Below are 24,066 nucleotides of genomic sequence, written 5' to 3' on the forward strand. Positions count from 1 at the left end.
TTATTGATTGCTGTCAGACAGGGGTAGATGGACAGCTGCTCTGATTCACTGCAGAAACATTTCTATTCCGAAATTCCTAACACATGCATAAATCATGAGGCTGAAAGGAGCGATTATATCTGAACAATTTTTTTTTCTTTTAAGTGGAAAATAAACTTGGACAAAGCCATCACCAGTAAAATTTGTAACACCTTTCCCTAATGATTGCTATTTCCAATAATATATTTATTAAGTCATGTTTTCAGCCATAAAAATACAGCAAAAAATGGACAAATTTTCCACTTTTAAAGTGATAAATGAGTTAAATTTCTTAATTCAACAATAAGTCAGCTGGTGATAATTTTAAAGCTTGGCTGCCTGAGTGTGAGATGTCACAGGTCTCTCATCTCTGGTATCACATGGCACAGCAATTATCTGCATACAAACCTGTATCACTCACTGGGACAGACCTATCAAGCTTTATGGACTTGCTAAAAACAAATGGCTATAAAAATCAGCTTGGGTTTACAAACCTCACCCAGAAAATAAGAAATAAACATTTATGCAAATCAGTTTCCAGTACAATAGCTAAAAATAAGCAACAGACAACTAAAAACAAAAAAAAGGGCTTGACCTAGTAGTATTCAATATATTTTAAATATTTTGTAGAACGCACTGTTATATGTCTAATGCAAAAATTGCTCCATTTACTTGTTAAAACACTACTGTATATTAAGGTCAAATTTTAACAAAAGCTGTTTTAGCTCAGCCAAAGGAGAAAACAAAAAAAATGCCATAAAATTCTAATTTTTTGTAAAGCATTATCACTAGATTTAGAGCATGAATTCTGAATTGTAAACTAACTAGAATAACAGAAGCACTCTTTTAATGAATGTAATTTGTCATGACAATGTCCATGTGATTCATGTAATGGGGGCCACATGTCAGAAAAAAGGAAATTACAGGTCATTAGGGTAAGCTAAAATTATGTCATGGATTTGAATGATTTTCTTCATTTTGCTAAGAATTTCTCAATATTTTTCTTTTAATATCTTAAGTTTTCCTTTAAAATCTCACACCATTCTTCTAGACTCCAACCAGTTTTACCCTGGAAAGTGACAAGTATGAGTTGTGTTTGTCTGATTATATAACATCTATAGCAATTACAAAAGGAACTAAAAACCCTCATGTATTTACTATGAAAAAGCCCTTCTTTTTGTTATTATAACTATGGACCCAAGTCCCTTTTTTACCATGGATTTTTAGTAAACATACAGCTGGGTAAATTTTTTGCCTTGGAGATACAAACAAAAAATGACAAGCAAGACAAGGCACAAGAGTTTGTAGGCAGAGGAGGGAGCTTAGGGATAGTACAGTATAAAAGAACAAAATCAGAACACCATACAAAAATGTGATTTATCCTAAGGTCTTAGTTAACATTGCAAATAAACAGACCTAGGCATTGTCCTAAGCCTTAAAAGAATGTCCCAAATATCAGATGATTTTTTTGTGGATCCCCAAATCCAAATTCTAATAAAGCTTTTTAAGGTAACTTTATGCATTGTTAAGAAAATGCTTTCAAGTATTTTAGAGGAGAAATTCCAACCAGTCTAGAATCATGTCCAAAGGAAGTTTGAAACTTAGATTTCCATCCAGTTAGTAATTCATCAGTCAAAGCCCAGTCCCCAGTCTGACAGGGTTCCCAGTAACATTTACAGAGGAAGCCAAGGTTAATTTTTTTCAAATGTGGACAGTTCAAATTAGCTCTGACCCCATTTATGTCTTTTCTTCTCAGAATGGCCATGACAGTTTTCTGAGGAAACAAACTTGAAAGGCTGAACACTTAACTTGCAAGTGGTGAAACAATGATCCACAAACCATAAACTAATACACAACACCATACAGCATGAAAAATACTACTTTTTGGGCTACTCTGCTGTATCAGCTACCATTCTAAATGGGTATAAATCAATGACCATTGTACACTTTTTTAAAAAAAAATTTTAAAAAAATTTAAAAATACATACATACTGTCTTTAAGCCATATATTTAGAAATTTCAGAGTGGTATGGACCACTAGACATTCAGCCATACACAGATTTATGCTGGTCTTATGCCTACTGCTTTTAATTAGTTACTATTTTCACATGTTCTCTTTGAAAGCACAAAGGCATATGCCAATAATAACCATGAATGATTAATTCTGCTACAGGATCTTAATTTACTAAGCAGGTACCATGAATTTGTCTAAGTTGAATCCTAAGGATATTATGAATGTTAATAGATGACCAGGTCACTGTCTGCTTTAATTTGATAAACATGGTGATGTCTTCCATTATTAAAATGTGGCTCCCTGAAGTATAGATTTTAAAAGATGAAAGAATAAAGCAAAGAGAGATTGATGACATTCAGCTTTGTGCTGCACTGCATAGAAGTAATCTCAATGGCATGTAATCCAGGACTGCTTGAGAAAAAACAGATGAAATATTTGAATAGAATAGGCCTCCAGTAAGGTGACCTCCTTCCAGGTGTGCATTGTAGTGAGAGAACTCCAGGGAGGAAGGAGTCAGGAGCAGGACATCTGCAGGCAAGGAGTGTGAATCCAAACTAAAGCAACAGGTTAATCACAGAGCTCTGCCAAGAGGCCTGGTGGCATCAGGTCTGCTCTGTGGGTCTTTAATTATGAGCTCCAGCACCTAGGGAGCATTCAGTGCCCCAATCAACCAGAGACAGAGGGTACTGACTGCATGCTAAGTGAAACATGGCCTCCATAGAACAAAGATATGTAAAATTCATTAGCATCTGGGAAAATTATTTCACTGTCTTTGGATCCTGTAACAATTCATAAGGAGCTAATCAGATTCCTATTTGCCATTAATATTCTTCTAGGGCAATACTATTTTAAAAATCTCTTTGTATGCTCTTCACAATCCCAGCTTGGAATGACATGTTACTTCAAGAATAGTCTTTCAAACAAACCTACTCTGAGAACTAAGGCAAACCACTTTGTGGCTGACATATGATGTAAGATATTTCCATCCATGACCAAAACTCATGGCTACAGAGCTCAGAGCTGCCTCTTTTTTTTTTTTTTTTCTTTGAGATTGTCCAGTTAAGCTATCCTTGTACTTGCAATGAAAAAAAAAAAAAAACAACCCCCAAAACTTTATTGGCCAAAATTGCACGTTTTTACGAAAATGACATTTAACAGCTCATGTTCTTGTTGTGCACAAATGCATCAACATGTGGAGATATCCACACACTGGGTGTCCAGTGGAATGTGAAACTCAACACACTGCTGTCCAGTAACATTTTGTAACCAGGATTAAGTGCAGTGAGACTTCACACTGTTCAGCTGCTACAGCAAGTGAGCTGATAATGCTGCTCCTCCACTCCCTCATGAGAATGTAAGTACCAAATCACAGCACTCTCTGTTGTAATGTGGAGTACAGGGGGGGACTGAGAGACAATTGGAGGGAGAGCGTGAAAAATGGCAGAGGGCACTTAGTAATGAATAAAGAAAAAAAAACCCCAGCACTGCTAATTTCCCAAGGGTTGGGTATATTTAACTGTCACATCTGGAACCCATGTTTAAGTGTCATTAAGGGAGCTGGTTTTCAAAGAAGGTTATAAACTGAAGTGTTCTGAAATCACTCTGCAGCACTGTTTACACAGCAGAGTGGCTGCAGGTTTTACAGCTGCGAGTTGGATACCGGCAGCCACAGGAACCAAAAACCCCACGAGGATGCTCACACTCATGCTCTCCCCACCGCAAAAAAGGGATGCTCACAAAAGCAAAGCAGCTTAACACCAGCCAAGGAGTTTGAAAGTCTCAGACACAGCTCTAGAGCTATTAGTACAACAGCCTCTCCTGGGCCAAAAATCCCCGCCTCGAAACATTTCTTTACAGATTCTCATCATGGTAACTGCACTTCAGGCAAGGGAGTGGCTGAAAGAGCCCCAAAGGACAACAGGAAGAGTTCTAGTGATATGACATTTGAAACACACTTCACATACAAAACAATCTTTGTTTTCAGAGGTCTATCAAAATGTAGGTCTCAGTTTAGTTAAGAAAATTTTTACTCTGCAAACATCTTCTAAAGGCATTCAAGGTTGCTGGGAGCTCTGAATTGGTAGAAGGCCTCAAGATTCAACCTCTATTCATCTGTGCCTACGTGCACTTCACACTGAATTCAAAAGCCCCAAAAACAAACAAGCAAACCCCAGTGGGTTTTTGGGCTTTTTCTGAAAGGTCAAAAGCTCTTTGATTACAGACAGCAATGGTGAAGTGCTTTGGACTGATCGTGTAAACATCTGTAGCATTATGGTAAAGATGAAAAGATAGAGAGCGGCAGACAAGGTACAAACAAAGACACTGAATTTCTTTTGCAAATGCATATGTGAGTTCTGCATGTGCTAGTTTGCTCTGAGCTATGTTAGGTCATGCTGTGTGACACACATTTGATCTGATATAGGATTTAGAAGGACACACCTATCAAAGTATGTTTATAAACTGCCTGCAGAATTAGTCAACAGAATTTTGCCTGCATTTAAACTAGATGTGGGATGTTTATTGGTAGACCTAAAGGCTAATCTAAGTCAGTGAATGTTGCTGCATTCTTTTTTTTTTGGTAGGAAAAACAACTGGTGTTCACTGTATTGCCATCAGATTTATCACTATTTTGTCTGAAAATGGAACTTGGATATTAAGCCTATGAGCATAACACAATGTGACGTATTTGCTTAATTACTCCTTTTAAATTGTAACATGTCAGAGGAAACAAGATGAATTAAACCCCAAAATTAATTGATCTGTTTACATGTGTACACAGGAATACTGGAACGAATGACATTGCCAATATAAAACAACATTTATGCTTGAGTAAATGAGGTGTTGCACTCTGTTGGAAGAACAACTGTTTAAAACAGCAGCACTCATTGTTTGTGTTTACAGAAATACACATTTTCATTTCCATCTAGTAGTGCATGGATCTGTACCAGCCAAGTTTTACCTGATGAAAAGTGTGTTCCCAGTAACACCTATGGGCTTTCACCTGTTCAGAAACTTCTTCTGTGTCGATGTCTTCAAAAAGGGGACAAACAAAAAATGTGTAAAGATTGGAAGGGATTATTCCTGTAGAAGGGTAGTTTAGCATACACTCCCATTTTCCTTTGGTGTGCTGTCCTAGTCTGGATTGTGTCCATGCACCCAAGGACCCACAACCCCCTTTCCTCGTGGCATTTCTAGAATGAGGTACCACACACAGCCACGTTGGAGCTGAACTTCTCAGGCTGCAAGAAGAAAGCATGCTCTGCATGATGTCTGGTGATGTCTGATGGGTGAGGGTAATCTGTCCAATTTTAATTTAGTTGACATATCAGGTTAGATTTTTAATTCTGTGTTTATCTGCAGACAAAAGACTACATTCTTAAAAACAAGCCTGAACTGTTCAAGTGAAACAGAGATCGAAATGCTAATTGAGTCTTCTCCCAGAAAGGTTTTGCTTAGATCTGTGACAACACAAAAGGCCAGTTAATCGAAATATATGCAGTAAATTTTGTTTATTCAGTTCAAATCATATAGACAGGTTAATTAAAAATTCACAAAGGATTTGTTTTCTCTGTATCAAGCCTAAGGGTTCTTAGTGCTGTGTTTAAACAGGTGCATATAACAGCAATGAGTATGATATGTATCCTGAAACAGGAATTTTAAAAGAAAATCAATATCCCAGGCAAGAGAATAAATGGAATTTATCACTTGTGCATGCAAATGAGAGGGTAGCTGGGATAAGAGCTAATGCAAATGTCTTATTCCTTTTGTAGTCCAGTCCATTCAGAGATTTCAAATTTCAGCAGCTCTAATGAGCTGATAAAGATCTGTATCATGATGTGCTGGGTTTAGCTCCAGAAGAGTGGCATGTGAGAGGTTGTACATCCCTCCCAAGAGGTGCACAGAGCCCACCTCGCCAGGGGCAGGAGGCCAAGGGCCAAACAGAGCTCAGTTCTATCCCTGTCAAGCCCACAGAGCAAATAAGGCACCACCAAGGAACAGGTGAGTTCGGGCTATTCCTTCTGGAATTCATCTGGGATAACAGAACAGCCCAGTTTGGAAGTGACTTTGAAGGACCATCTGGTCTAACCCTCCTTAGGCACACTGGGACTGGAGTGAGGGGCTGCACCTTCCAGAGGAACTACACTGACACCAGCTCCAGGGAACCTGGTCTTTTCACACCCTGAAATCACCTTCTAAATGCAAGTAAGTATTCTTCTTATTTGAGATGTATAAGCTGGAAGTAATTTCCTTTTCTTATGTCCAGATCCAAAGTATATAGGCTCCCAAGAGGATGAAACAGTGGGGCTGGAACTCGATTTGCAGGTGCTTTGTTTGACTGAGGGCCTGGAGTTTAAGCTGATTCTCACCCAAGCCAAGAATATTACAGATTTTATCAGTAAAAACACTGATGTGCCATTGACTTGTATTTTCTATTTTCCCATAAAAGGTCATTTAATATTCAAACTGTTTAATCCAAGATGGGAAACACTTCTAGCTGGCAAACTTGAAAGAAACTGCTCTGTCCTCCGGAGAAGGAGCTTTAACCAGCAGAAAGCTTGTGGTCAAAACAATTTTTGGCTGAGTGATGACCAAAATATTCCCATCCTTGAGGGGGAAATTTCCACCCCTGACAAGGGCCTCTGCAGAGGCAAACACAGACAGAAGTGTCACCTGTGGTAACCACCCTGAGCAAGGGGCACAACTTGCACGTGTAAGTGACCCTGTTAAAGTAACACCTTCTGCATCCATGCTCTGCAATTCTGTGTTCCCGACAAAAAGTAACTTCCAAGAATGTAAAAGGATGGCCTTAAATGCATTTATAAAGGAGATAAACTCTGAAGAACAACGTTGTTTGGGATGGAGTAACAGAGGAGAGGTGATGAAAGCAGTAAATGTGTAAACATATGCTGACCTAGCGCAGAAACAAATGGAAACGAACAGGTGATGGATCACACAAAATGAGTAATTTAGAAAAGAATTCATACAACATGCAGAAGCACTGACTAGAAGATATCCAAAAAAATTACATGATGATTTTGTTCACATAGCATGCTGAGTATGAAAATATGGTCTATGAAAGACGTAAGAAGTTTTCAAATCATACAATTTTTTTTCTCCCCTTTTTTCACAAGCACAGAATTTTAGTTGTAAATATATAGCACCCACTTTTTACCATTTCTCTGGACACCATAAAAATATTAAAAAACCAAGCAAGAACAATTAATATCTCAGCAAGCACAGACAATTCTGGTACTACAGGCTGAGCTGGAGGCTCTCTTTTGGAAGAGGGGAATTGCAACCATTAATTATTTCAGAATATAAACTTTAATGAAAATAAAAAGCACATCGAGAGCAAATAGTCCAGGTTACCTCATGTCATACTTCTCAATAAAAGCAGTATTTTTTTCTGAAGATATTCAACAAACCAAGCTCATCTTGAGTTAGTGGTAGCTGGGGAAATACGACAACTCTGAAAATCACTTTGTCCTGAGTACCTTGAGAGGAACTGAAATGCATATCTTCACAAACACAGGTTTGAAAAATTTGTCCACTCTTTCCCAGCCCCTATAGTTACAACAATAACCTCCCAAAAGCAAAGTGCAGGTAAAGGAAATGCAGAATTGCCTTGCTGAAGCAGCTGGGGTGGAGGTGTTTGACCCAAATCAAAACCCCAACCCAAAAAATAAGTGAGGAAAGCACACAACCACCTCTCAGCTGCTGCTTGCACCTTTTAATATAGAAACAAAGGCCCTAAATTGACAACATTCCTGTCACAGCACGGACACTGTCAGAACTATGCAGGGCTGATGCACAGCTTTCAGAAGCCATGCCACTTCAGTGCTGAGGTAAACTGGGGAATCTCACAACTGAAGCACAGGTGAGCACCAGCTCCACTTTTTAAAGGAAAAAACACTGCAGAATTGGAGCCAGAGGAGTCTGCAGTGGCTGGGACCCCTCCTTTCCAACTCCACAAAATAAAGCAAGATTGAGCATTAAAGAGTAGAGGGACTGTGATCTTTACCCAGTCCGGAAGGGCTGAGGAAAAGGCAGAAGTGTGAAGGCAGGGAAACAACCCGAGAAGGACACTTCACCTTCCATTTCAGGAGAGAGTATACAAATGTGAGAAAAAGAACAGAAGAAAGTGCAAAGCAAAATAGCTGCCAAAGATGTGTAATCTTTTAGAGATTAACACTCTAAAGTTTGTGTCAAATCTAGGCTTAGAGGGAGCTCATAAACAAAAGCTGCCTAAGTTACAAATGCAAAAAAGGAAAATTATATCCCCTCTGAGGTGCTGTCAGGTCAAACTTCTGGCCCTTGGCTTCTTTTTCAACTTTATATGCAGTTCTTTCCTAGCAGACAGCTAGAACCAGTTTTCCAGAAATCTTTCAAACACATCTGTGTTGGCTTTTAGCTGGAAACTAAGCACTTAATCCAGAATTACCAAATTCCAGACCCCTGCTCAGCTTCTACTAAAGAGAGCCACAAAGTCCTTAAGCACTTTATTTACAGCTCCAAAGTTCTCTAGGGTTTGAGGTTAGACCTTGACTTTCAGTCATGGCCAGATTGCCTCTCTCATGTTGCTAAACTGCATTCCAAAGTTCAATCCCTGCACTTGTCCATAACCTCACTGCTAATGGGAAAAGCAGCTATCCATTTAGTTGATAACAATGTCCCCCAAGATCCACAAAGGAAATGTTCTCTCAGACCTAAGAAGCTTAAAGTCTACTGGAATTTATTTGAACTTGCTTAATAAACTGTGTGCTGTTAAAATGTGGCCATTTTAACACGGCGCCGGGACAGGAAATGAGACAGTGACAGTCATCCGATTCAATTGCTTCTGTTAAATGCAAAAGCAATTCTTGGAGCAGAACTGGAACTGTATTCCACTTCCCCAGGAGAAGGCTGACCACTACATTAGAGAATCATTATCACTCCTACACCCTCACATCCTCTTTTTGTCACAGGGTATAAGTCCTTATGTGGACGCAGGGCCTAATTAATTTTGCTGCCCTGACAAAATGTAAGTGTCTAAATACATTTATGCAGTTCCCAAGTAGGGGGGAAAAATTAAAATAAAAATAAATTAACAAAAGGAGGATACTTGAACCTAACAAAACTACCCTCAGCTTCAAGTTCTTGAACTGTATCCATCACAGCACTGTTTCAACACTTGAGGGCACAAGAACATCCTGATTAAATGGACAGGGCTTGGAAGAAATCCAAAACATCAAACCCCAAGCTTAGTTAAAAAGTACCTATTATTGTGTAGGACTTATTCTCAGTGCTCTGCAGATCTTAAACTAAAATAAAGACAGAATTGTATGCTGCTTGTTCAAAAGAAAAGACCTTATTTTTTGAGTACAAATTGTATGTGACTTTAATAGTATGAATTCTGTCAAGTTGTCCATAGAATAAATTTGCACACAGTTCAACATAACATGTGCACATTAAATAGGATTTGGCATTAAAAGACCCAACATTGAATGGAAATCGAAAATAAATGCCCACATTCTCCCCAGAAGACTATTCACCCCAAGGCCTTAGGCATTAATTTAAGTGAATGAGGAAGCCACTAGGGCAGCTGTCGGTAGCTTATTTGATTTGTGAATAAACAATGGCTTCATTTTAAATGCTATTTACTCCTACTACATACTAATGTCAGAATCGAAAACACAAAAAAGAACAGACTATTCAAAACCACATGTTTTTAAGAAATCTTTTCTACTGCAAAGTTCTTCATTTCAACATGGCAGGAAAATAAAATTATAAGACCTTCTGCTGCATTACTAATTTTAAATGCTGCGAATGCTAAGAAGGCCTGAGATTGTATCTTATACTTAATTGATATTGTGCATTTGGCTGTATATTAATGAGAACTTAGGGTATCATAGGTCATTCCAATAAAATCTTTGGGCTTGTCAGCTTGAATTATATATCTTTACATCTGCAGAAAACAGTGGCAACATGATAATTACAGTGGTTGATACATGTTGTTATAACTTGTTAGTACAATCAGGTACATCGTGTCCAAAGTGCAGATGCCAATCCAGTCTGGCTCTAATAATCCATCAAACAGATTATTAATTAAGAACAGTTTCTATGCAAAGAGGAGCATTTAGCTGCACAATGAATTTTCAGATTGGAGCACAGCAATTTCTTCCTGATATTATGAAGACTTAATTACAACACAAAAGCATCTCCCTGGCACTCCAAGATGAAAACGAAGACCTTTACCCTACACATCCATATAAACAATGCTGAATTTTATGTGTAGGTGTGCTTGTGGGTTTTCAGATAATTACACACAGAACCTCATTCAACTAGTTAGGTTTCATCTGAAACATCCTCATATTACCAGGATTCTTATTTATATGTAGGTTTTGTCCTGGGCAGGGTTCAGAAGGAAATTGCCTACAAATCTGCAGTTCTATACAGCCTTTATCCAGCAGCACAGCCACACTGAACACTTTTGGTTTCCATCTAATTTTGTAGTTTAAAAGACAACGAAGCCCAACTGCCCGTTCCTACACTCAATTTCTATTTCACATATAGACATCTTGTCCAGTGATCAGACTCTTGCCCGACATGTAATAGATGTGTGGGTGTCTAAGAAAACACAAGGAATTTATATAAAAGGAAAGGAACTGTTCCAAACAATAAGCAAATTGTGTTTGCTCATGAATGCAAAATCTGACTATAAAGCAAACCGAGTGCACAGGTTAAATGTGCCTCTGTGCAAGTGGCACTTACAACAGCTGATAACCCAGGATGAAACTGTCATAGAAAGCACAGCACAGACAATCTATGGATAAATCATTCTTGAACAATCTCTCTAACATACCTTAAGCACTAAAAGGCTCATTTTTAACACACACACACCATTCAGCCTACTTGGTTTTCTTAGTAAATATGAATATTCAGGCTAGCAAAGAAAAAGAAGTCCCACTGAGCAGTTCCCATGCTGATCTCTGCTTCTAAGATGTGAACCTAGAAAAGCTGCACTGTGATCCAAAAGTTCTCTGAATTTACAATCTGATATACTGGAAAAAAGGCTACTGCCTCCAAAGGCCTGAGCCCCCAGACATACTTCATAGTAACAAGTATTTGTCACATTATTCATTTAAATTCACCCAGGCTGTCCAGCACAAAATATCAGGGTCTAGAGAAAGAAACCCACAGAGACAAATTGCAGGTACTCGTGTCCATGGGCAATGAACCAGCCCAGCAGCTCAGGGTATTTCCATGCAGAAGCCAGCTGTGCAGCACATGTGGAGGGAGGGAATCCAGCACTTCCCCGTGTCTGCTGTGCATGGCTACCCCAGACCTCATGTGCACACCAGTTCCAGCTGGGCTGCCAGATGTCTGAGATTTATGGACATATGGCAGTCCACACGGTAGCATCTAAACTTTTAGGACTTCCACAAAACCCAGATTAATCTTTTAAACCCTTGAAATCTATATGAACAATACCTCTGTGTGCAAAAGGGAGTATGTCCAGGAGCATGCAGATGACTGGTGCCTGACATGGATTAATGGCCCAAACTATCTGCAATCTTATATTCACTGAGAAGTCATGAACCCCACTATTTATTCTGAGTTAGGAAGCAGAGCTCACCAGGCTGTAAAATGTTGTATTTGATATATTAATAGTGTATTTGGCTGTAAGCATGTTTTCTTCCTCAGGTGTTGCTGAAGTGGTTCCACGTTACCTCCTACATGAGCTGATATTTAGCAAGGGAGCCCCGTTTGAGCAGAGCTGGTGTATTATGGGCACTAAGTTGTTGCATCTACAGTAAAGGATGAAAGCAAGGAAAGAAGGTGGAGTGAGTTGCTTGGAAGATTTGTCTCTCACCTCTGGCCTCAGACTTACCCTTGTGTTCACACTGGACAATGTTTCAGCACATTACTGTCGAGCCCCAGTCGCTGTCTGGGGGCACCCTCTGGGGAGCAGCATCAGGGCAGGGAAAATTACATCTGTCCTTAACTTTTGAACCACAGCTTTCTGGGCCAGGCTGCAGAGAAACAGATCACAGCTGGGGGAGGAGTTTCTGGCCACTAATAAGACTTACCAGAACGATGCTTCTAAAGCATCTGTGTTTTCATTTCCTATTTTGATTCGAGTGTTTAAGAAAAAGAATTCTGCTTCTGGGTTCTTGAATTCCAAACATTAAGCACTGAGTCTGTATTTGAGTACCTAAACAGAGCTGGCCTGTTTCTCAGTATCATCAAAGCTGTACACTTTCAACCAGTGCTTTTCAAGTTCAACTCTTCTTTCCCAGTCTTCAAAAATTATTCATCATTTTCCTTGCATAAAGAATGCTCAGATTAATAAGACAAGGAAGAAATGCCCTTGTAAAAGAAAAAAAGAAGGATGAACATACAGACACCACACTCACTCAGACCCTAACAACAGACCTTTTCATTAATTATCTTCCTAATGATGCATTCTCGAACAATACTGCAAAATTTCTTTCGAAAATTGAGCTACTCACTGGGGAAAGAGTGTATTTTATCTTGTTCCCTCAAGAACTCTGAAGCCATCTTCCTCATATTTATATTCTAATCTTTCTATGCTTACTTGTAAAAGCTGATAATTAGGAAAGCCTCTTTGATGGCCAGAAGCTGCACACTATTTCTGTGTGCATGGTAACAGCATGAATCACTGGCTGCACTAATCCTGTAAGAGTGTTAAAGGTCCCATGTGACACTTACCCTGAATGCTAAACCTGTCCTATATTATGCTATTTCACACTAATCCTGAGAAAATTAATGTTAATTTATCATGAAAAAAAGGTTAATTATACATTTACTTCTGATTTAGCCACATTACACCAGTCTCACAAATAATGCTGGGCTTTCAGGGTTTTTTGTGTGTTTTTTTTCTCTTTTAGCCTGCAATCAGGGACTATATCCCAAAATCACACCAGATTGGGAGGCAGTGTTGCAGAGGCAGGACAATGTCAATTCCACTGGCAATTCTAATGATCCCTCTGATTCAGTCTGTAGAAACTTTAACCTTTGTTCTTTAAGCAAAACTTGCAAACAGTATCTGATTCATTGTTTCTGCTGGTTGTCTTCAAGTATACATTGAATGCCAACTCTGGTTCAGAAAACAGATTCAAGTTATTTAATTGCCTATTCATTGCTTATTAAAGTAATAACTTATAGAATAAAATTTTCTCCTTTAAGAAATACTTCACTGTAATTAAACCACAGCATTTACTTGAAAATCAAAAAACCCAACAATGACATCCTGCATTTTGAATGATTTATTAATATGAGTAGACTCTAATCCCTAAGTACAATCCTGGCATTTTACCCAGGGTCCTGCAATAGCTGCATTACACACTGCACAAACCAACTTGGAGAGATTGCCAGGAGACATTTCCAGTGGCTGCCCCATTGCTTCCAGACAGAAACCCACAAGAAAAGCAATAATGTACATCACTACCATTTCTGTTACAGAACTTTAAACTTAATTGATCATAAATGGGAAAAGTCAAATGGACATAAAGTATGTAATTTACATATATCTCAGTGTTTTCTCTGGGAAACTTGAACATCTCCTACATCACTATTTATAATTAAATGCATGCTTTTACCAACAGGATGTGCATGGGGTCAAACTGATATTACTAAAACAGCATTTACATTTTTCCTTATTTTTATGTAAGATACACCATCATAATGGGTGGTGAAAAACCATTTCAAATTCAGCTGCTTTTCAGAAAATTTATAACAACCAATTAAAGACAGGGTCTAACCTATTTCCTGGATCTTCCAATAGCCTTTTGAAACCATTTCTCTGCTTAATATCCTATAAATTTTTCTTAGAAACATTCTTCAGTGCCTATAATAGAAAATCTGTGCTGAAAATCAATAGCCTCCATACTTCTTTGCCTGCAATATGTGATATATCAAAATCCTGTTTTATAAAAGTCTAAAATGAGCTAAAACAGATCCAATTTTAAGATTCAGAATTCAAACTAATAGGTTTTAATTTAAGAAAGTATCTGACACTGTGAGTAGGCAAACAAATGGATTAGATTCTCTGGTTTTATTCCTTAGGCCATAAGTGTTAATCTCTCAGCAGAACCAACATAATACACCACCATAGATTATCAAAAGTGACTACTTGCTGCTGTGAATTATTCATTTGAAAAGTTATGCACCAGTGATAATATGAATTATATTTGAAAAATATTCACATAACATTTTAATAAGCTTTAAAAATGATTTATTTCCCAATTTTTAAACTAAAAATAATATTCAGTATCTCAGAAGGAATTATGGATTTACTGGATGTGTTCAGTAGTCCTCCCATAAGGTATCTAAGACTTAGGGGGAATTGATGATGTAAATGCTCTTTAAGATGTACTTGCTCCATAAATTAAAGGTAACATATGTATATTTCTCTCAAAGGCCTCTAATCAAATTATCTCCACGCATGTAAATTCCTGTTAAAATGTTTTTACGAGACATTGTAAAATTGAAATCAGTCAGGTTTCCATTTCTCTATTTGATCTGTGGCTGAGTAATGCAACACCTCCTCTTTCCTCCCTTAGATGTCCACTGTAGGAGCTGACAGGTCCAAGTTTTCTTTTTCTTCCTTTTGCTTCCATTGATCTCCAGTGGAAAATCTCAGCCAGTCCTCCTCCTCCCTACTCCTGTCTCAGCAGGTTCACCTGCCCTCAGCTTCCAGCACCATTTTGACACTGATGAATCACCAATCTTCACTCGCATCTTTCATTTCCCCTACGTTGCAGGCTATCTCCCTTCTCTGCCTGCTTCTCAAACACACAATTTTGATGTCAAAGTCAGCCTCTTGAAAATTGAACTTCTTATCTTTCCTTCCAATTCTCCCCTCCTTGCTGCTGCTGCTGACAACATCACTATCTTTCTCGATTCTCGAGATTTCAAATTTCATGGCCCATTCAACTCTTTTCCCCATCCCTTGATCACAGCTCAAACTGTCACTGTACTTCTCTATGATATCTCCAATATGCACCCTGTCCTCTCCAATCCTTCCTCTAAAATACCTGTCCAAGGCTTTGCATCACTTGCATCAGTTACAACAAATTCCCGTTTAAGGTCTAATTCCCAGTGCTCCAATACATCTAAAATACAGCTGCTAAAATAATGACCCTCCTAACCTGCATGACCATTGTAATTGGCCATTGACCATGGCTTTTAATGGTCACCCATTAAAAGAAAAGTTACATGAAGTTAACCATTACATTCTTCATTAAGCTCAAGGTTCCGACTCTCCCAAGGTTTAGTTCATCTCCCCTCTTAATTAACTTTTCTACACTTTCTTTTTCTTCTCCTGTTTCCTGCAAATGTACCTACCCTTCCTTCTTGTTTTTCCCAAGGCCTCATGCATGCCACCACAACACTGAATATACAAAATACCTTTGTTTCTTCCCTTCCAAAATATTATGCTATGCTTTCTCAGGTATCTCTTCTAAAAATGCATCCTTCAACTTGAAGTTAGCCACTGGAACATAATCCTTGCCTTTATTTTAAAAAAGGAAGTTAGCATCCTAACTGAGCCAATTCTTATTCTGTCCAGAACAGTTTTGCCTGGAGCTTTTTCCTTTACAAAATATAAGCAAATCATTCCATGACAGCAACACCTTCAAAGATTTTTTAAAAAAAACACAAACCAACACAAAAAACACTCAAAACCTTCCCCGCCTAAACAGGAATAATCAGTTTAATTCACTGTGTATCTCATTGAAAAATCAATGCTTACTAACAACTAGAAATCAATATTTCTTTAGATAAATCATGAGAGGGTAACATGCAAAGCAAAATTTAAATCAATTATTCAAATAGAGGCTACTTTAAAGTAAAATTATTTAAATCAAGATTGATTAATTAAATTAATACACTCTGTCCCAATATATTACCATAGCAGGTTACTTCACCTACATAGCACTGTACACATTCAAAGTCCTGTTTATGAACTTGCACACACAGTTTGTCCTGCAGGAAAGCTGAATTTATTTTATTCTGTCAAACTGATTGATAAACTGAGACAGAGAGATCGGTCAATGAATCAGTGGCACATCTAAAGCTTTGAACTCAGGTCTGCTGACCAGCCAGGTCTCTGAAGAACAAGGCTGATGGTCACCAGTTGATCCCCCTCAAAGATTGTGTCTTTGGTCTGCACTTCTGGACATTGTTACTGAGCCAAAAATTAAACTTGTGAAACCTGAACAAAGACCACAGGAAAGGGCCAACTTCACTGTCATATAACCATACATTTCAGATCAGTTATTTGAGTATGGATATGCAATAGTTCCAGAAACAGAGTTCCATGCAAAACATTCTCAAAAATGATATGCTTCTCCCCCCAAAAAATTCAACTCCAGGATTTTGCAAGATGCTAGAAAATATGTAAAAATAAATTTCAGTACACTGATCAAAATCTCTTTTTATACCACAAATGCAAGTAAGGCAATAAAACCTAAAGTGTACTGCCCTGCAATTAGGTCTTTCACTACTTCATAGGTACAACCTCAAATTTTAATAATACAAACATTTAATTCAAAGGTTTTTCTGGCTATGAGGACTCTATTGGGCACTAAAGCAAGAAGAAAAACAGATCTAAACTAAAAGTGCAATGAAGTGATTATGATGGTTATGAATCAGCCTTCCATTATTGAGCCACTTTAGCAGCATGTAATAGATTCTGATTAAGCTCTTTAAGCTGAATTACATTGTACTATTAGAAGACTACTCAATTAGTATTTTTCAAGGCCAAGAAGCTAATTTTGCCAGCATCACTAATTTCTACCAAGGTCTGATCAGACCTTACCACAGTGTGCTCAGCAGGAGCAATGAGCCAACTCCAGCTTTACCAGACCTGCTATTAAAAAGCTGAGGCTGACGTCAAAGCTCAGAGCTCTGGAACTGTGGGGAAGCTTCACCCCATGTCACAGACAGGAATTCCAAGATCCCCCGTGGGGATACATACGTCACATGCTTGTGAAACAAAATTCATGGACTGGATTTTGCCATTTCAGAAGCCTTGTACTACTCTAAGGTTGTTTGATGCCACTACAAACGTTCAGAAGCTGAAACAAGTACAACTGAAGTCTTCTAAGCAGTTAAGTTTTGTAACTCAAGTTTTTACAGCGAAATTGTTGTAGTTTCTAAGCAGTTTACAGGTGTTCCTGGCAATGCAAGGTGTAATCACAGCAATCATACTGTTGCTCCTTGACTGCACAGTCGATTTTGAAACACTGCAATGATTCATGTTCCTGTTGTAAGACACAGTATTACCTCTTGTTTTCACCATATAAGCACATACAGGACTATTCACCTCTACTAAAATGACAAGAGTTGCAAAAATATTTTTTTTTTAAAAAGGAAAATAACAAACAAACAAAAAGCAGCACTGCAGTAGCTTCATCTACAGAAATCCTGGGTAGGAAATGACTGTGTCTACCTTAGAGACAGCAAACAGCTCCCTCTGACCTAAGGGCCATATTAAAATCTGGGAGGAAAAGTTCAAGTTTCATGAAAGTTTCTTTTACGAAATTCCCGAGAAGCTGTAACATTGTAGCTTAATTTAAAACCCAATAATTTTCATTCTAGTAACCACTATGAATTCTTAGTGTAGGTATTTCATTAATAAAAACCAAGAGCATTTTCTCCAGAATGCTTCAAAAAGCTACTTTTTGTATTGAGAATCATGTAGCAAAGACAGCACAAGTTTAGCATTCAAAAAGGATTTTGCTCCAAGTTCCCAGATGTACTTTTGCAGTCTGGAGTATTTTACATGCCAGTGAGGCTCCATGGCTGCAAACTCCAAATTTAATTCAAATGTTTGCACACTGAATGCAATGTAGACACAGGCAATCTAAACCAAGAGGTCTCTCAGATAAATGTATGAAGTAGTGCACAGTCATATGCCAATTCATGTGAGACAGATCTTAAAATCCCTTAGCCTTGAACTAAATGGAGCTCCTCAAGGAGGTCTCTCTACATAGATTACCCATAATCATCTCTGAAAACATACTGAGAAGAGTTTACTTTTCCAAACTATTCAACCATCATCTATTTCAGATAGTACTGCAGTTATTGTTTATGAATTCTACAAAGTAGAGCCTTTGGAGCCAGGCTCTTCAGTTGGACAATTTAATTTTGCTGCTATCTTTTTTTTCATCTTGTCTCTGAAAAAAGTTCATTTTAGCTTCTAGTACTTATCAGTAATTGATAAAATATGTTTCAGCATCTCCTTTGGTTTATAGAATTTGCTTTCCTGGGCTTTTGTTTCACATGGAGCAATAAGTAGCAGGTGCATTTTCTCACAGTCCATAAATATTTATGGCTTGTGAATAACAAAGTGCACTGCATTTAAAAAAAATCCTCTGTCATATTTTACATACAACAAGCGGAAAAGGAAATTTCCCCTCCAGAGCCCATTTGTGGGAGTGAATGACTTGGCACTGTGTGTCAAGGAACCACCTGAGACCAAGGGTTATATCCATATTCTTACAGCCATCCAATTATTCATTTATATATGTATGCATGTAAGTCCATGACATCATGCACCTTTAATACATTTCCTATTAATTCAGGCAGCTGGTCTTTGAATCAAGTTAAGAAATCCCACCAGTCTGGAGACAGTAGGTCTCTGGAGCAGATGAGCATGCTGTCCTGGGAATTTCTTAAGTCCTACACTAGGATTTCAATATTTTAAATTTCCATTAAAAAAGAATTGGAAATAGTTAGTTTACATAATAAATCCCAATTTTAGTGTTGGTTTAGTGCCAGCTAGAACTTGTAGAGTCCCCAGATATTCACAGCTAAACAGTGGCTGGAATACACCTCAGGTGATCTGCACTTCTGTAGCACCGAGGCTGTCTCTCTCTCAACAAGAGCTTTCTAAATGTGTATCATCAACTGTGGGGTAAACCCGTGGAAAGGGAGCCAAAACTGCCTTTGGAAAGTAGTGCAACCAACTCCCTGAAGGTGTTCCCAGTAAGTAACGTGAAGTTACCACTAAGCAACATGCACATTTGCACTAAGGACCATCTGTGAGCTTCCAACCAGCCCCTGGAGTTACCTCAGAACACCCTGGTGCACTGTAATATCCAAATGTGGGGTTCTTATGGGTATAAATCAGCTTTTTCACAGAGAAATGGCTACAGTGAGCAGATGGAAAAAAACAGAGTCAACAATATTTTTTTAAAGGTTATTGTTTACAAATCTGAATAAATATAAATATAAATATCCTAAATCAGCTCTGCATTGTCCTCTCCTGAGCATGGACAGCTTTATGTGCCTCCCAGAAAAATGGTTTTGTATTCATTCACCAGAGTTATCTGCTTGTCACTTGGGTTTTTGTCTTGTCTCGACTTCAGACAAGGAGATCTGCACCACCACCATTTTTAGTGGAAAGACAAGGCTCAGAGTCACACACAAAATGTCTATTTACACTTCTTGAAGGAAAAGGGAAATTCTTCCACCTACTCAAACTAAAGACCACAGAACAAACCTGGTCTCAAACCTGGATATCACTGTCACAGAGCTGCTGGAATGTTTACATAGCTTTGGTTTAAATGTGTCTATTTTAATAATAGTTTAGTCAAGATTCTGTTCTTTATATAAAAACTATTATAAGGCACAGGATAAGCTTCTAAGCATGAAATAAAAATAGTGTCATGCAATGTGCTTGACCCTAAATCTGTCCATATGGATGTCCTGTCCTTCCTCTGACAGTGGAAATGCAACAACAGAGCCAGCGAGGAGGGCCACGCACAAAGAGCTGCTGCACATCAAACACAGCCTGGAGAGCACAGGAGCTGTGTCCTCATGAAAGGTGGCCTGCAACAGCACAGGTCTGCACAGACACTCTTGATCTGCTAAGAAAAGGATACTGCAACACTGTCATCTCTCAGGATTGTCCACCTTGTTTGCAGCCCAGGCCTACAGTGCTTTAATGATTCCTGGTGACTGACAGGCAAAACTTCCCTTTGCTCATTCTGCCTAATGCATGAACAGCTGTGAGCTCAGAGAAGCTTGCCTGGAAAAAATGTCACCAGCAAATGGCTTTCTACTGATCTTCTAAGCAGGTTTAAGTACAAACATTCCTTTCAAACAAGAAAATTTTTGTTTCTAAAAGGCATGCTACCAAACTGTATGAAAACTAATTATATTAAACACTACATACAGGAGGCTGCTTTGGGCATTATCTCAAGAGCAACCCCTCCCATCTGCCAACTGGATAAAAATACATGTTTGTAATTGTAAGTATAAAAACATTTAGTAATATTTTTAAAATTCTACATAGACATCTTGAAGTGTCCAATTATGTTTGTACTCCAAGACAGATGAAATGTGGTATGTGATGATTTCCACACCCCCCCCCCCCAAAATATCAAAATAGCAAGAGGGAGAAAAAGTGTTATTCATATACAGACACTGACAGTTTCTAATTATCGATGCTTCACTAAGCAAGGTTTTGCTAACAGCTAAATGAGCTATTGCACTTACAAAATGAGGGCACGTGGCATATCTGATTAATTTTACTTATGTCTGTGATATTATGTAATTCTAGAAGGTTAGTATGTCTTTATCTTTTGGAAAAATGTGCCACTTAAAGGCATTAAATACCATATTGTTTTCAACCCAATTACCTTTTGTTTTCAACATGCAGATGGAAAAATGCTGAGTGGCCATTTTAAATCCTATGTATCATCATAATAAATTGAGAGGTAGCTTCTGCTAGTGCTTGTCATGTACAGAGCATAAAAGAAATTAAAAATTCTTGGCAAAAGAAGGTAAAGTATTCCAAGAAATCTGCTTTTGCAAACTAATGAAACAATTTGTAACAATTTTTATTACAAGCATCTGTGAGTTCCCACCAGGCAGGAGCACCAGAATTGTTTCTGCTTATATTGCTCAGTTCCAAGCTAATGTCCCCTAAAGCTGTTAGGCTGAAAGCCAAGAGAAGATATATCCGCAAAGAGACCTGACCCTTACCCCTGCAACTAAAAATGTCTCCTGGAAGTTTTAACTTAATAGTCTACGTGAGATTCTTATTAGTGAAACTTTGCCTTTTTTTCCCTGCCATATTTAGTGAATTATATTCTTCAGGCAGTAGAAATCATGGAATCATTTATGCAGGAGAAAACCTCTAAGATCACTGAGTCCAACCCCTAACCCATCATTGCCAAGTCCACAACTAAACCACATCCCCAAATGCCACATCCACATGGCTTTTAAATCCTTCCAGTGCTTACAACCCAGCAGGTGAAGAAATTTTCCCTAATACCCAGTCTAACCTGAGCCTCCTCTTCTCCAGGATAAACACTCCCAGCTCCCTCAGCCTCTCCTCATCAGACTCATCATGTACAGGAACCAAACAGGGGCATGAAAGAAACAGACTGATTGAAAATTAACTACAGAACATTTGAGGTCTTTTAAATAAAGGACATCAATATCCACATTTCTCTTTTCCTTTCTGTTTTCACTAAATGTGCTTTTACATCTCTGCTTACCAAATCTCAGAAGGTCATTTCCTGAGCATTTGTGTGCCTGTGGACACTGCTCTTAATTTCTTTGCTCCCACACTCGAGATACATGACAAAATCTTTCTGGACGCTATTAGATAACATAAGGTCTCAGTCACTGCAATACCCCAGTTCACTGTGATTTTGGTTTTCTTGGGTTTTTTTACCTGATTGCTTGAAAGGTTCTAGCAGCAGAGGCCAATCCTTTGACCCTCATCAATGCCCTTGAGATAATTTTGTATTTCCACTACTCCAACCTTAAAAAATGCTGGACAAAACAGGATCTGTACCTTGAGTAAGTGAACCAACTGACTGAAAATATTTGACTTTACAGTGGGTAACTTATGTGTAGTTGAGTCTCTGAAAGCTGGAAACTAAACAGGAAATGAAGCCAAAGAAACCACAGAGGTCAAGACTTCTAGAGAAATCCATATTTAAACACTTAAGCAAATAGTTGGTTCTTCTACAACAACTTTGACCTATACTTAAAATGAAGGTAATTACAAGTTTCTGGTTGCTCAGTTAATAGATTAAATCAGAACAGAATCTAGATTGGTGACTGAGGCCAACATCCCATCTGTGGAAAAGCACTGCCTAACCAGGAATCATTTAATGTCTAACTGACAGTTCCTCTCACAGAAAGAGAGAGGTTTAGAAAGGAAAAAAAAAGGGGAAAAAAACCCTGTTATAAAAAGGAGTTGAAAATATCAGCTGCCTGAGCCAATGTGATATGACAACAATTTCAAGGAGTGGATCATTTTCTAACATAAAGCATTATTTTGCAGGCAAGATTTTTCCTCTGAATAGTTTCCAAGAAGGTCTGCAAGAAAAAACTCCTTGTCCCAGTGTGCAATAAAAGGATGGAGCAGCACAGCCCTCTCTGAAGCCGCTCTTTGTACCACGCTGTAGTGCAGAATACCTTACAAAGAACAAGGATATTTGTCAAGCATTTGGAAATGATGGTTTTCAGAGCTGGGGAATAACTCAAAACTGCATTTTCAGTATGTGGAAACTAATGCAAAGGACTTCCAACAAAGTCTATCACCATGGATTTCATATGTATGGGATAACATCATGTTGTCCAAATACCTGCTCATCTCCACCTCTAAGTTATTACTGTGTTTACTGATAGAGAAATGCAGATCACATGGGAAGATAAAATAGATGGGATTTTATGAATTTAATGTAAAATACATCTTCCAACTAGTTATATAGGGCAAGTGTATTTCTAGAGATTAAATAAAATGTGCACCTGCAGTTCTAAATTATTTTCTTTGCTAGAATATTAGGTGTGCAGGGTCTAGGAAAGAGGGCATAGACAATATGTGAGGCTCTATAGCTGCCAGATCTGAACAGTAGCTTATTCATGACTTGATCCTGAACAAAATCGAAATTCAGATTAATTTAAGGTATCATTTATGTTCCGTGTTTCTTTTTAAAGAAAAGCTCTTAGCCCACACTAAAGGATTAACAGATATGCATAAAACAACTAGAAAAATGGTTTTATAGAAGGCAGTAACATTACCACCTGAGTCTCTGCAGAAGGCTGCATGTGGCTTTTAAAACAAACCAAACTCCTAAAGAGGAAACAGCTTGGATATAATGAAGTACAAATTTTTAATTTTTTTTTTTGGTAATGATCTGATTCCAACACTAAACACTCCCAAAGGTACAAATGTCGAGCAGGCACCTAAGTCATCTGTGAGTTTTTCAATTTTCACTCCATAATTAAACTGAGGTCACCCCAAGAAAACAAAGGAAGATGTGGCTACTTCACTTTTGCTACATCCTCATGAGCACAGATGATAAAGATCTGACAGAACAATGGGAATGTTGAGATTTAAAGTTTGTTCTCTTCCCATACAGAGAGAACAAGTGCTCTGTGCAGAACAGTTTGGCATAAATGAAATAATTTCTGGGTAGTTGCCAGTGCTAAGGCTAAAATGCAGGATTACAACGCTTCCATGATGACAGCCTACAGGGAGACATTTGTTGAAAATTGCTTTACCTATCATTCAGTCAGCAGAAAGAAGGGGGGAAAGAAAAAAAAAGCTTTGCAGTACTAGTTACATTAGGGATATGTTGAGTCTTTATCTATAAATGATACAAATTGTAAGCTTATAAAGCCCCCATACAGGTGCAATCAACATAAAAGCCTAGCATTTATCCTCGTTTCTTTTGTATCACAAAGCTCTATATATTTTCACCATATGCCTTTCCAGTAAGTGTGTGTAATTATAAAGGAAGCATGACCTAAGATTTAGATTCAGGTTTCAAAAATTAAATTGATTTTTTTTTTTTTTTGACAACAGGCAATAAAGTTTTCACCAGTTACACTGAGAACAAGCAGAAGTCTTAAATCTTGCAGCATCACGTAGAACAACATGTAACCATACTCTTTTACTCTGTAGGAAATGACAACTTAGGCAGTTCAATACTACTAAATTGTAGTATTTTAACTGCACTATACATGTCTGCCTTTGAAAGTCCACTGAATACATGAAA

At 38.1% G+C, this 24,066-nt stretch overlaps 1 protein-coding gene across 1 annotated transcript in view; it reads right to left on the reverse strand.

The window, feature by feature from the left end:
- The window catches only part of GFRA1 (GDNF family receptor alpha 1), a 129,233-nt gene that overhangs the window by 67,590 nt on the left and 37,577 nt on the right, over window positions 1–24,066 (reverse strand). The gene's annotated exons all lie outside the window — the stretch shown is intronic.

The sequence above is a fragment of the Parus major genome, chromosome 6 (assembly GCF_001522545.3).
Source record: "Parus major isolate Abel chromosome 6, Parus_major1.1, whole genome shotgun sequence".
In the NCBI taxonomy this organism is placed as follows: Eukaryota; Metazoa; Chordata; class Aves; order Passeriformes; family Paridae; genus Parus; species Parus major.